The sequence below is a fragment of the Pituophis catenifer genome, unplaced genomic scaffold (assembly GCF_029215685.1).
Source record: "Pituophis catenifer annectens isolate HBS135680 unplaced genomic scaffold, rPitCat1.0.hap2 SCAF_7, whole genome shotgun sequence".
Lineage (NCBI taxonomy): Eukaryota > Metazoa > Chordata > Lepidosauria > Squamata > Colubridae > Pituophis > Pituophis catenifer.
This window is the reverse complement of record NW_027256887.1, coordinates 8,870,246-8,884,454: the sequence shown is the minus strand read 5'-3', so window position 1 is coordinate 8,884,454 and position 14,209 is coordinate 8,870,246.

The window sequence follows — 14,209 nt, the reverse complement described above, 5'->3', positions numbered from 1 at the left end:
CTGCGCCACCATAGCTCCTTAATTCAAAGATTTTTTAATTAAGAAGATGTCGGAAGTAAGTCACAGAAGGGAACAAAAAACCTTTCTTTGCTCCTTCAAATTCCTTCTCACAATCGGTACGGTGGAGAATATGCTGGAAATCAGCCAAAATAAAATATGCTGGAAATCAACCAAACAATAGTTGGAGGTATGGAGGAGAATATGCTGGAAATCAGCCAAAATAAAATATGCTGGAAATCAGCCAAACAATAGTTGGAGGTATGGAGGAAGATATGGATTTTGGGATAAATCTGTGTAAAATGAAATGTGTAATAGATAAAGTGTGAGAAAATTAAAGTTAAAGTGATAAAGTTTAAGATTTAAAGATTTGATGAAATGGGCCTACAGATTAAGAAATATGGATAGAATTTTGTTTTATACATTGAAATAAAAATAGAGTTGTATTTCATTTGAAAATAAGATTTGTGGTGATAAAATTGTAAGGTAAATAATTAGATTAAGAGGTTAGAATATTTTTTTTTTAAGATTAATGTTTTGATATTGAGATTAAAAGATAAAAATGAGTTAAATTCATTTGGAAATTAAATTCGTGATGACATAATAGAATGGTTTAGATTAAGATGCTAGAATTCATGTTTAAAAAATTTATGTTCTGATTTTTAATTTTAAAAGATGTAATGGGAAATTGTGAATGGAGCTGGTTAAAGAAATGTAAGCGATTGTACCTATCTATGACCGGATCAAGACTTCGTTCTTGAAAGATATATTTTATGTTTATGTTTGAAAAAATAAAAAATATTATAAAAAAAAAAAATTCCTTCTCACAATCCATTGGTCATGGAACTTCAGACTTAATGCCACAGTCCTTGTATTGCATTAAAACAGAAACTGTGTCTAATGGATGTTCTCACATTCATTTTTTTTCATAATCCTTGTTCTTCTCTTGCCCATTTTCCTTTGTTTCCTAACCATATCAAGTCTATGATCTCATCATGAAAACCTTGAAAATGGATTCTTAGAACAGCAGGATAGAAGGAAGAAAGATCTCTTCCAGCTTCTTAATGGAGTTGTGACAAGAGGGTTTTTTTTTTAAAAGAAACAACTAAACACATGTCCTAGAAATGTTTTAAGAGAAATTATGCATGTTAGATTCATGAAAGAGTTTATATCTAAACAATTACAATACAAAGCTTAGAATGATGTCAGTCCAAATATCTGGATGAGCATGTAAAAGGTAAAAGTTCCCCTCACACATATGTGCTAGTTGTTCCCGACTCTAGGGGGCAGTGCTCATCTCCGTTTCAAAGCCGAAGGGCCGGTGCTGTCCGAAGACGTCTCCGTGGTCATGTGGCTGGCATGACTAAATGCCAAAGGCTCATGGAACACTGTTACCTTCCCACCAAAGGTGTTCCCTATTTTTCTACTTGCATTTTTTACGTGCTTTCGAACTGCTAGGTTGGCAGAAGCTGGGACAAGTAACGGGAGCTCACCCCATTACGCGGTGCTAGGGATTCGAACCGCTGAACTGCCGACCTTTCGATTGACAAGCTCAGTGTCTTAGCCACTGAGAGTTTTCTTCCTTCTTCCTCCCGGCTGCTCTTAAATGACCCTCCAGGTATTTTCAACCTACATCTGGTAGCACAAGAGAAGGGCGCCTATCAAAATACTGTATAACTGTGTTGTCCTATGTCTTCTCACTCGGGAAATATCAATCTGGTAGGCATTATGATGATACCAACAGAGCAGATGGAGCAACGTGGTAGATGCAGTACAATGCAGTGAACCATGTGCAGATCTGTACATTGGGGAAACAAAACAACCACTTTTATAAACACATGGCACAACAAAGGAGAACAAACCCATCAGGACAAGATTCAGCAGTCCATCTGCATTTAAAAGACAAAGGCCAACTCTGTTGAAGGCAGCAAAGTCCACATTTTGGACAGAGACAATTTGTGACCTTCTGTCAGGCCAAGTCAACGGGGACCCCAGATTCACATAATAACCATGTCAGATGTAAATGCCTTATTCTCTAATATGTAAATAATGTATATATGGAACATCAGGGGTTAACTTATTCTTTAGACTTTAATGTATTCATAATTTACCACTCCCATTCCTGGCTCCACCCCTTGTATATATAAGGAGCCATCCTCCCCATTTTCCTTGCTTCTATCTTGAATATTCAGCGAATATAGAATGCCTATTATGATTAAAGAGAAATATATTTAAATCTCTAACTTCTATTATCTTTATTGAGTTTGATCCTGAAAATATTGCAACAAGCTGGTAGCAGAGGATGGTTAATTGACTCGATAAGTAATTAAAAATGTCCAAGAAAGATAGGCCCAACACCAGGGCCTACAGCAAAGAAATAGAAACTGATCAAGAGATGATCAACGAATCCACTAATGCGATTTCGAGAGAATCCGAAGAATACACCACTGAAGAAGAAGAACTGATGAGTGAAAATAACGACCAGGAAGAAATTGAGATAGAAAATAACGAACTCAGGTCAGAGATATTAAAGATACTAAAAAGCCAAAAGAATGATGAAAGCCTCATCGCGGACCTCCAAGAGATGCTGAGGAACAGCGGAGCAGCGAGAGAGAAAAACGTCATTAAAGAAAAACCCAAAGATCAAAAAACTGTGAGTGAAATGACTACTGAGAAAATAGTTGTAAAAAAGAAAAGATGTGACCTCGCGCGAAATTTTGAATGGCAGCCATCTTGGTTTCAACGAACTTCAAAAGAGAGTGAAGCAGAGCCAATCAAAACGCTCAGTTCAAAATTTCTGGCGCGAAAAACGCTATCAGACGAAGAAAGTGAAAAAGAAGTCTCAAACTCTTCAGATGAATCAAAATCAGAAAGTGAAGACGATTTAACAAAGTCTCAAGTAAAGTCAGCAATGAAAACGCTTTTTGCTGCTTTTGGGCCAAGATTGAAAATTTCCAAGACATCAACGAAGAAGCAAGAAATCAAACCGACAACTCAAGACCTGCACGCTCCCATCCTGACTTCGAAAACGACGACACCCGAGCCCAGAGAGCCATGCCGATTCCGTCCTACACCGCAGACAGAATCGAGTGCCAGCGCACACAAGAGAAAGAGAAGAACCGTCGCCATCACCAAAGCCCCAAAAACCGAGCCAGAGACCGACTCATCTGAAGAGGAGCGGATCGAGAGAGCTGAAATGGAGAGAACCTTCCACAACGGCGCCAAAGAAGAAATGAGCAACGCGCATGTGCAAAACTACGTAGACGGCCCCGAAAGACTTGAACTGGCCAGAGAACCGCGCAGACTCGTTACAAGCATCCCAATGCCGTTCTGTAATTTCCTGCACTTGAGAGACCACGGACTGCCTCAGGTTGTAAGTAATGGACAAAATAATGTGGGGAACTTACCCAGTGACTTCCCAAAACTTAGAGTTGATGGCATTAATTTACAAGAGTGGTACCAACAGCTTCAGGTTATTTTCATGAAAGAAAATTTACTATTCTTTATAACTAGTCCTCCAAGAAGACCTTGGACTTTAAAAATAGATTGTTTACATCATAGAGCATTTTTCATAATAATTTCTAGCGTGTCTCCTGCAATGTATCATAGCATCAAACCAAACCTAACTGTATCAGAAATAATTCAATGCATGTTTAATCTATTTCACAGCGATAGCGTAGCCACAACCACAAGAATGTCTAAGGATTTCTTTTCTTCTAGAGTGAAACCAGGGGTTTCTATAAGTGAGCATTTGATAAATCTAAACAAAATAAGAGCTGAGCTGCAATTGAGGGGGGAAGTGATTTCAGATCAAACAATGAAAAGTGTTATTATCAATTCACTTGATCCATCATGGGATAGCTTTATGTCACACTTAGATACCATTAATTTGGGATATTTATCAATAGAAAGTCTATCTAACAAATTGATAGCAGAAGACAATTCAAGAAAAAATCGTTCCAGTAACCAAACAGAACACAAATCTTTTAGGAAAGTAGTCTTTCAAGATAAATATAATGAGGCCTTTAGATGCCACAATTGTGGATCCAGGGAACACAGTAGAAGAGATTGTCCCAAAGTCCCAAGGGAGAGACATAGGCCAGAATATAGGAGCAAATACAATTACAGACAATCTTCCACAGATAGACACAAATATAGAAGTCCACCAAATTACAGAGAAAGTAGAGGGGGTAGAGAAAATTCAAAAGAGAGAAAATCTGGGTCACTAAATGGGCTAAATAAACAAGACAGCACCAGAACACAACAAGATGAGAACAATAATTGGCTTATTGATTCTGGTGCAACAAATCACACCACTAACAACAAAAGTATATTATCTTCATTTACAGAAGATAAGTTTGTGATAAAGGTAGCTAATCAAGAAAAGGTTCAAGTATTAGGCAGAGGAAATGTGACCTTGCCTGGTTTAGGGAAAATAGAGGGGGTATTATTAATCCCAGAAATACCTCACAACATACTGAGTGCTATAAAACTAAGCAGAGAATCTGACATCAATATAGTTTTCTCAAAGGGGAAAGCAACTATAGAAAAGAACAAAACAAATGTAGGTACTGTGATGATAAAAGGGGGTCTACCCTATCTGATAACCAAAGAAAGATGGTTACATAACATTGATTCAAATATGGAAGATTGTATTGAAGCAGATGATGAAAATGTCAGTAACAGTGACAATGATGAATGTAAAATAACTCATGATAACAAAAATACACACAATGAGAAGAAACCAAAAATAGGTAAACCAATTCATGATGAGTGTGCTCACATCTTACATAGGAAGTTAGGACATGCAAGCTTTCCCGTAGTACAAAAAATGACTGAACACGCAGAAGGTGTCAAAATAAAAAATTGTGAAAATTATTTGGAATGCTCAGTATGTAAATCCACCAAACTAAAAACTAGTCCCAGACCAAAAAAATCTAACAGATCAACTAACAATATTTTTGATTTGGTACATATGGACTTAGTTGGTCCATTAACTCCATCAATTACCTATAGAAAACGTTACTTCCTAACAATAGTGGATGATTACAGTCGCTATGGTTTTGTTTACACATTAAAGCACAAGGATGAAACCTTTCAGAAATTTAAGGAATTCTACAAACGCATAGAAACACAGCATAATATCAGAATAAAACAAATTATGACAGATAGGGGATGTGAATTCATGTCTAAAGAATTCTCCCAATGGTTAAAGGATAGAGGGATGCTACATTTCACGTCCAATCCATTTTCTGCATTTCAAAATGGGATTGCAGAGAGAAAGAATTCCACACTACAAACCATGATTAGATGCACATTAGAGGATGCTGGTTTAGGCAAACAATTTTGGTCAGAAGCCTTACATTATTCAAATTACACTCAAAATAGAACATGGTCCAGTATTGTGAATAAGACACCATATGAGGTGATGTACAATAGAAAACCCAAATTAGCACACATGCACATATTTGGAGTTACTGCAGACGTACACATACCTAAACAATTGAGGAGAAAGGGAGAAAACGTATCCAGGAGATTAAGATTCATGGGATACGAAACTGGAACCAAAGGGTACAGATTCATTGATAATAATAACAAATTTATAGTATCCAGAACAGCTGTGTTCCATGAGCAGGCCAATTGGTCTAAATTGCACCTTAATGAAATATTTCCTAATAAAAGCAAAGATAATATATCTTGCGAGGAAGGAACAACAGAAAATCAAAATATTAACAAAAGTAAGAACAAAACCAAAACTTGGATAAATAGTCAGCATAAAATAAAGACAGACACATTAACAAAAAAGGAAGCCAGATATTTGCATGACAACCATAGCAAACCTGAAAGAAATATTAGAAACAATAGAAACCAAATACCAAATAAATACAAAGATTACATAATGCATATGGATGGAGAACAAATAACACCTAATACATATGAGGAAGTATTGAAACTTCCCCGTGAAGAAAGAGAAAAATGGGAACTAGCTATGGAAAAAGAGATGGAAAGTTTACAAGGATTAAATGTATTCACACCTGCGATCGCACCTAAGGATAAAACAATTATAGGTACCAGGTGGATTTATAAAATTAAGAATTTAGAAGGAGGTAATACCTTATACAAGGCCAGACTAGTTGCACAAGGTTATGCACAAAAATATCCAGAAGACTATACTGACACTTATTCACCAACAGTGAGAACAGAGAGTGTCAAAACAGCTCTTGTAGTAGCATCTGCACTCAATCTGGACGTGTTTCAATATGACATACAGACTGCATACTTACACGCAAAATTAGATAAGGAAATATATGTAAGAGCACCACACAGTCAATACACTAATAAGAACGAAATTTGGTTATTAAATAAGAGTCTGTACGGATTGAAACAATCTGGCAAAAGATGGTACGATTGTTTGGTAAAAGTACTTAAGACCATGGATTTCAACGCCACCACTGCTGATAACTGTTTCTTTGTAAAAAAGAGTAATGATCATATTGAATTTGTATTAATTTATGTGGATGATATTTTATATATTGGAAAGCATAAAGAGAGCAGGGAAATCTTTGTAAATAAGTTAAACGAACATTTCTCATTGAAATCACTAGGTAGAGTGAATAAATACCTTGGTGTACAAATTAACAAAACTAAAAGGGGATTCAAACTTACTCAGAAAGATAAAATCATTGAACTCCTAAACAAATGTAACTTAAATAATGCCAAAACATGTGACACACCTATGCAAACTGATTTTCTTAGAAACACTGATGAATCTTCCCCTGAGTTTAAAGACAACACATTTTACAGATCAGTTATAGGTTCACTCCTTTATATATCTAATTGGACTAGGCCAGATATTGCATTACCTCTCAATTTATTGTCAAGATATGTTAGCAAACCAACCTTGTATCATTGGGAAGCTGTCAAAAGAATTTTAAGATATCTGAAAAGTACATTAGATTTTTGTTTAATATTGGAACCAAATAATGACAAAGAACCAAAAATTACTTGTTATGCTGATGCAGATTGGGCTGGTGATACATCATGCAGAAAGAGTACCTCTGGTTATGTTTTTCTATTGAACGATTGTCCAGTTTACTGGTATACTGGTAAACAAGAACTGGTAGCCACTTCTACCACAGAAGCGGAATATGTTTGCTTGTCTAAAGCTGCAAATAACCTTGTATGGTTCAATGATTTGATCACAGATGTTTGGAAGAAACCTACTTTACCATTTATTATGCATGAAGACAATAAAGCGGCCATTGAAATATCTAGATCCGATGCAATTGGACAAAGGTCCAGGCATATTGATATAAAATTTAAGCACGTGAGACAACTATCTCAAGACGGATTCATCAAAGCAATACATTGTGATACTTCTGAACAATTAGCTGATATATTAACAAAACCCTTACCTTCTAAACAACACAAATATTTAACTTCTAAATTATATGTATTATATTGTCCTGAATCTGAATGTAACTGGTGTTGTATAACGAACCGGCATTTAGAGGGGGATTTGTCAGATGTAAATGCCTTATTCTCTAATATGTAAATAATGTATATATGGAACATCAGGGGTTAACTTATTCTTTAGACTTTAATGTATTCATAATTTACCACTCCCATTCCTGGCTCCACCCCTTGTATATATAAGGAGCCATCCTCCCCATTTTCCTTGCTTCTATCTTGAATATTCAGCGAATATAGAATGCCTATTATGATTAAAGAGAAATATATTTAAATCTCTAACTTCTATTATCTTTATTGAGTTTGATCCTGAAAATATTGCAACAAACCATATGTCGAACTTCATGGCAGTGATTCACTTAACAACCATGGGTAGAAAGGTCCTAAAATGGGGCAAAACTCCCTTAACAATTGTCTCACTTAGCAATGGAAATTTGGGGGCTCAATTGTGGTTGCAAATCGAGGACTACCTGTATTCCTGAACCTCTGCAGTAAACAGAAAGGCATAATTCCAATCTGTAGAATAAGAAGTTAGAGCTCCGTATAAACTCGGCTTCTTTTTCAGCTTCAGTGCCGAGGAATTTAAGGGGCTGCCACAAAGAGGAGTGGGTCAACCTATTTTCCAAAGCACCAGAAGGCAGGACAAGAAAGAATGGATGGAAACTAGCCAGGGAGAGAAGCAACCTGGAATTAAAGAGGAACTTCCTGATAGTAAGGACAATTAACCAGTGGAACAGTTTGCCTCCAGAAGTTATAGGTGCTTCATCATTGGATGTTTTTAAGAAGAGTTTAGACCAGGGGTGTTGAATTGGTGGCCCATGGTCAAACATGTCACAGGCAGGCCACACCCACCCCAGCTCCTTGAATGGGAAAATCGTCACAATACGTCACGTGATGGCAATGTGACGCGGCGAGTTTGACACTTGTGGTCTAGACAGTCACTTATCTGAAATGGTATAGGGCAGGGGTCAGCAACCTGCAGCTCTGGAGCCGCATGTGGCTCTTTCATCCCTCTGCTGCGGCTCCCTATGACTCAAAATATGCATCACAACTGTCAATGTGCAACAGCACGCGATTTATTGAGCTTTTCAACCCCCCAGTAGGCCAACCATGGATAAATCCAAGAAAAGAAAAGTTTCAGAAGAAAACAGAACATTTAATTCAACTACATATGCTAGTTTTGTGGCCTCTCAAGAAATAGTCAGGCACGGGAAGGGTTTTGTGGCTCCCGGTGTTTTCTTTTCTGTGGGAAACAGGTCCAAATGGCTCTTTGAGTGTTTGAGGTTGCAGACCCCTGGTATAGGGTCTCCTGCTTGAGCAGGGGGTTGGACTAGAAGACCTCCAAGGTCCCTTCCAACTTTATTCTGATTCTGAATCCATGAAAGTCCTTCATTAAAATTTGATGAAATTTAATGTGGAGAACCTGGGCAGGAAAAACCAATGGTACAGATACAGATTAGGAGAAACCTGCCTCAAAAACAGGAACTATAAGAGGGACCTTGGAGTCCTAGTGGACAATCACTTAAATATGAGTCAGCAGCCAAAAAAGCTAATACAATCCTTGGTTGTATAAACAGAGGCAGTGTTGTGGCCCGCCAGCGGCCTGCACGGATTGTGGCTGATCCTGACGACGAGGAGGCTGGTGTGGTGTCGCGCCAGCAGCCTGTGCAGCCGGCACTCGAGTCGGACTGCGAGGAGGCTGAAGAGGATGTGGTGCCAGAGGCAGAGACTCAGCCTGGGCCTTCAGAACCTCCAGAGGCTCCTTCAAGTGAAGAGAGTGAAGTGGAGGAGCCTCTTCTCAATGCTCGAGCACGCAGGGCTGCCAAAAAGCAGGAGTGGCTACTCAGGAGGAGGTCTCCTCGAGAGTAAGGCTTGGGGCTAACTGGCCACTCCCTTAGCCTATTTAAGTAATTACTACGCAGAGCATTTTGAGAGTGAGTTTCTTGTTATATCTTGGTTTCTGGGCTGGTTGCCAACCCTTGTCGGACTTTATTTATTCTCTGTAATTCATAGCAGGCTGATAAGGACATTTGCACTGGAAGCCTGCATTTTGGAAGGGGTCTGTTTGTATTAAATGGAGTTTTTGGAGCTTGGTGTGTGTCACACTCCTTGGGATCCGGAGCTGGGGCAGAAGAGGGATAGAAAAAAAAAAATCACATGACATATTAGTATCACTTTATATAGCCTTAGTAAGACCACACCTGGAATACTAATGCAGTTTCATTCACCACATTAGAGGAAAAAAAAGATGTTGAGACTTTGGAAAAAGTGCAAAGAAGAGCAACTAAAACGATTAAAGGCCTGGAGATTAAACCATATGAGGAACGGTTGCAGGATCCGGGTTTGGCTATTTTAGAGAAAAGAAGAACTAGAGGGGACATGATAGCCACAGTATTTGAGAGGCTGCCCCAAAGAGGAGGGAATTAATTTATTTTCCAAAGCACCAGAAGGCAAGACAAGAAACAAAGGATGAAAACTAATCATGGAGAGAAGCAACCTGAAATTGAGGAGAAACTTCCTAACAGTAAGGACAATTAACCAGCGGAACAGTTTGCCTTCAGAAGCTGTGGGTGCTCCATCACTGGACATTTTTAAGAAGATACTGGACAGTCACTTCTCTGGAATGGTGTAGGGTCTCCTGGTTGAACAGGGGTTGGACTAGAAGACCTCCAAGGTCCCTTCCAGCTCTATTCTGATTGATTGATTGATTGATTGATTGATTGATTGATTGATTGATTGATTATTAAGACATCTTTTCACGCAGCTGAGAGCCTTATATAAGGTTGTGTCCTGAACTGGAGGAACTGCTGGCCAGATGAGCTGGTAAAATTGGCAGGTGAGCAACTGAGAGGCAAGCACACCTGTGCTTCAAAGTTTTTACCCTAACAAGCCTGTGACATGTTAACAGCCTGTGTTTCTGGAGACCCCACACACAGGGACTTGTACAAACCTGCTTACCTCACACGGAGTTGCGTCCTCGGGCTAGCAAGGCTGCTCAGCGAGGGGAAGAGAGGGAGGGAGGAGAAAGAGAGAGCTCATTGTAGTATCTGAGGCCATGCTGAGGAAGGTTAGGAGGGGCACTGCCATTCTACCCTCTTCATAAACAGGTTTCTTCAGAAACTGGAAAATTTCAGGTCAGCTTGGAGTTTCTTTGCTTGAAGAGACCGGGGTAGATCTCTGCCAAATGCAAAATCCCTTCGCTTGAAAACAAACAATAATGAATTGGCAGAATTGCTTAGATGAATATATTGAAATTTTTTTTTAAAAAAAGGGTGCTGTGGTAAATAACGGGGCGTTTGTCCTCCTCCTTGAATGGATTCCCAGATGTAACGCAACGGCAGAGTTGGAAGGGACTTTGGAGGTCTTCTAGTCCAGCCCCCTGATCAAGCAGGAGACCCTATGCCATTTCAGACAAATGTCTGTCCAGTCTCTTCTTAAAAGCCTTCAGTGATGATGCACCCACAACTTCTGGAGGCAAGCTGTTCCACTGGTTAAGGAGCCTGGTTTAGCTCAACAGACAGAAGCACTGTAATTTAACACCAGCTGCCTGCAATTAAAGTAAGATCGAATCTCGCCAGGCTCAAGGTTGACTCAGCCTTCCATCCTTTCTAAGGTAGGTAAATTGAAGACCCAGTTTGTGGGGGCAATAAGCTGACTTTGTATAAATATACAAAAGTATGAAGGCTATTGCTTAACGCACTGTAAGCCGCCCTGAGTCTCCGGAGAAGGGCGGCATATAAATCAAATTAAAAAAAAAAAATTGTTCTATCAGAAAATTTCTCCTCAGGTTGGATTTCTCTTTAATGATCTTCCACCTATTGCTTCTTATCCTGCCTAATAGTTTTAGTTTTAATCTGTATGACATGCAACCAGCTGTCACTCTCCCCACCTAATTTTGGTTTATTTTGCTTTGGAATCCATTATAATCCAAAAATGAGACCCCCCCAAAGGTCCGTAAGTTGACCATTAAAGTTCACAACTTCTATGACCTCAGAGAAGAAGATAAACAGGGTTAAAGGTAAAGGTTCCTCTCTCACACCCTCGCATATATGTTGTCCCATTCCAAAATGTAGAATCTCCCACCACCACTTTGAATCATCTGACCAATTAGAGGGGGGGGGGGTCCTTCCTAAGTTTCTTTCTCTGACCATGAAGCTACCAGGAGAGCCTCCCCTGTCTTGTCTGATCTGCATTTGTAAGTAAAGGTAAAGGTTTCCCTCGCACATATGTGCTAGTTCTTCCTGACTCTAGGGGGCGGTGCTCATCTCCATTTCAAAGCTGAAGAGCCAGCGCTGTCCGAAGACGTCCCTGTGGTCATGTGGCCGGCATGACTCAACGCCAAAGGCGCACAGAACGCTGTTACCTTCCCACCAAAGGTGGTCCCTATTTTTCTACTTGCATGTTTTACGTGCTTTCGAACTGCTAGGTTGGCAGAAGCTGGGACAAGTAATGGGAGCTCACCCTATTACGCAGCACTTGGGATTCGAACCGTTGAACTGCCGACCTTTCGATCAACAAGCTCAGCGTCTTAGCCACTGAGCCACCACATCCCTTCATTAGACATACTCAATTCCAATGTATTACTTCCAACACCCTATGTATTCAGTAATGGATCTCGTCTGGTCCTTTGTCTTCTTCTCTCCCGAATAGACATTCTTCTTTATCTTATTCCTAGATCTGTTAAGTCGGGGGTCTCCAAATGCCTCGGCCACAGATGGTTTGAAACCAGGCTGCAGGAGAGATGGACAAGTGCACATACACGAAGCTCCACTCACACCAGTGGAATTTGCTTGCGCTTGTGTGTGAAGCTCCGTTCATGCGAATGGAAGTTCACGCATGAGCACAAGTGCCTGCCACCTGTGTGAGCAGAAGACACATGCACGCACTGCTCCAAGATAGAGCTGTGTGCATGTGTCTGTTACGTACATGCCCCCACACCAGGGTCGGTATGCGCAGCACCTTCTGTGCATGCACGGAGCATCGAAAACAGGACGTGATGATGTCCAGGTGGGTGGGCGGAGTCTCCCTCCACCGCTGCTACCGGTTCGCCCAACTCTGATAGAACCAGCTGAATACCATTACTGCCCCCCCAACACACACACACACCAGGCCAGGCCACTGAACTGGAAAGATTGAGGACAGCTATGTTAAGTAATCTTTTATCCAAAAACAGATCAGAACAATCTTCTTCGAGTTGGTCTCCATTTTGCTTTTATTCATTAGCAGATTTGCTCCGTTCAATTTCCGTGTGGCTATTTTTTTTTAAAACAAAAGGTCTTTAAAAATATGTAGAAAAGTAGCTTTATTTTTACAATAGCCTTACAAAATTACTTTCTTTTCTTCTTCTCTTCCTCTTCCTCTTCCTCCTCCTCCTTTTCCTCCTTCTACTCCTCCTCCTCCTCCCGTCCTCCTCCTCCTCTTCTTCCTCCTCCTCCTCCTCCTCCTCCTCCTCCTCCTCCTCCTCCTCCTCCTCCTCCTCCTCCTCCTCCTTATTCTGTTGCTTTGCATATGTAATAAGACCTCCTGCACTGGAGACAAATTCCTTGTGTGTCTACTCACATTTGTCCAAATAAAGTATTCAATTCAATCCAATCCAAAAAGGATAAACATTCATGACGTTGGCAATATAAATATCAGCATAGATTTTCCAAAGAGGTAACTTCAAAGTAGTCTCCACCATCCTTGTCCAACCCCTTCACCATACTGGATTTAACCAAAACAAAATGAACAGGAGTGGGGAGGGTATTTGATCAGCTGACAGCAGAGGTGGGTTTCAGCAGGATCTAACCAGTTCGGGAGAACCGGTAGTGGAAATTTTGAGTAGTTCGGAGAACCGGTAAATACCACCTCTGACTGGCCCCGCCCCCATCTATTCTCTGCCTCCTGAGTCCCAGCTGATCGGGAGGAAATGGGGATTTTGCAGTATCCTTCCCCTGGAGTGGGGAGGGAATGGAGATTTTACAGTATCCTTCCCCTAATCAAGCCACGCCCACCAAGCCATGCTACGCCCACCAAGCCACACCCACAGTAAAAAAAATCTGAATCCCACCACTGGCTGAAAGGCACCTTGAGCTATATTTTACAGACATTCAGGAGTAACTACGGACTCGAGGCACCTTAGTGTCTTGAGTTATGTGTCCAGGAGGGATCATGGCTAAGGCTAAAACTGATGAGTGAGGGATTTTGGTTGGCAGGGATAGCACTAAGACTTATATACTGCTTCATAGTGCTTTTACAGCCCTCTAAAAGCAGATTACAGCATATTGCCCCCAACAATCTAGGTCCTCATTTTGCTCACTTCAGAGGGATGGAAGGCTGAGTCAACCTTGAACTGTTGAGAATCAATCTGCTGGCAGTGGTCAGAATTAGCCTGCAATACTGCATCTTAACCACTAGACCACCATGGCTCATCATCAGATAACTTTCATCTCTTCCCTTTCATGACCTCCTTCTGGAAGCCAGGTCTGTCAGAAGGACCCAATTATCTGAACATTAATCTGTGATAACAGAATATTAATTTGTTATTTATCAGTGGAATTCCAGAAACAGGGCAAGAGTGCTCTTATTATGTTCGGCAAAAGTCTTCAGGCTGGAACACGGCACATTGTTTGGAAATCTTGATGAGGCAAAGAAGGGTGGAGCTGTTTCAAAACAGAGGGTTCTTTATGCGAAGTGGGGCAAAAAATCTCCCCCCACTACAAATTTCCCGCCCTCACTTCCAGACTGGATCATCTTCATGGCC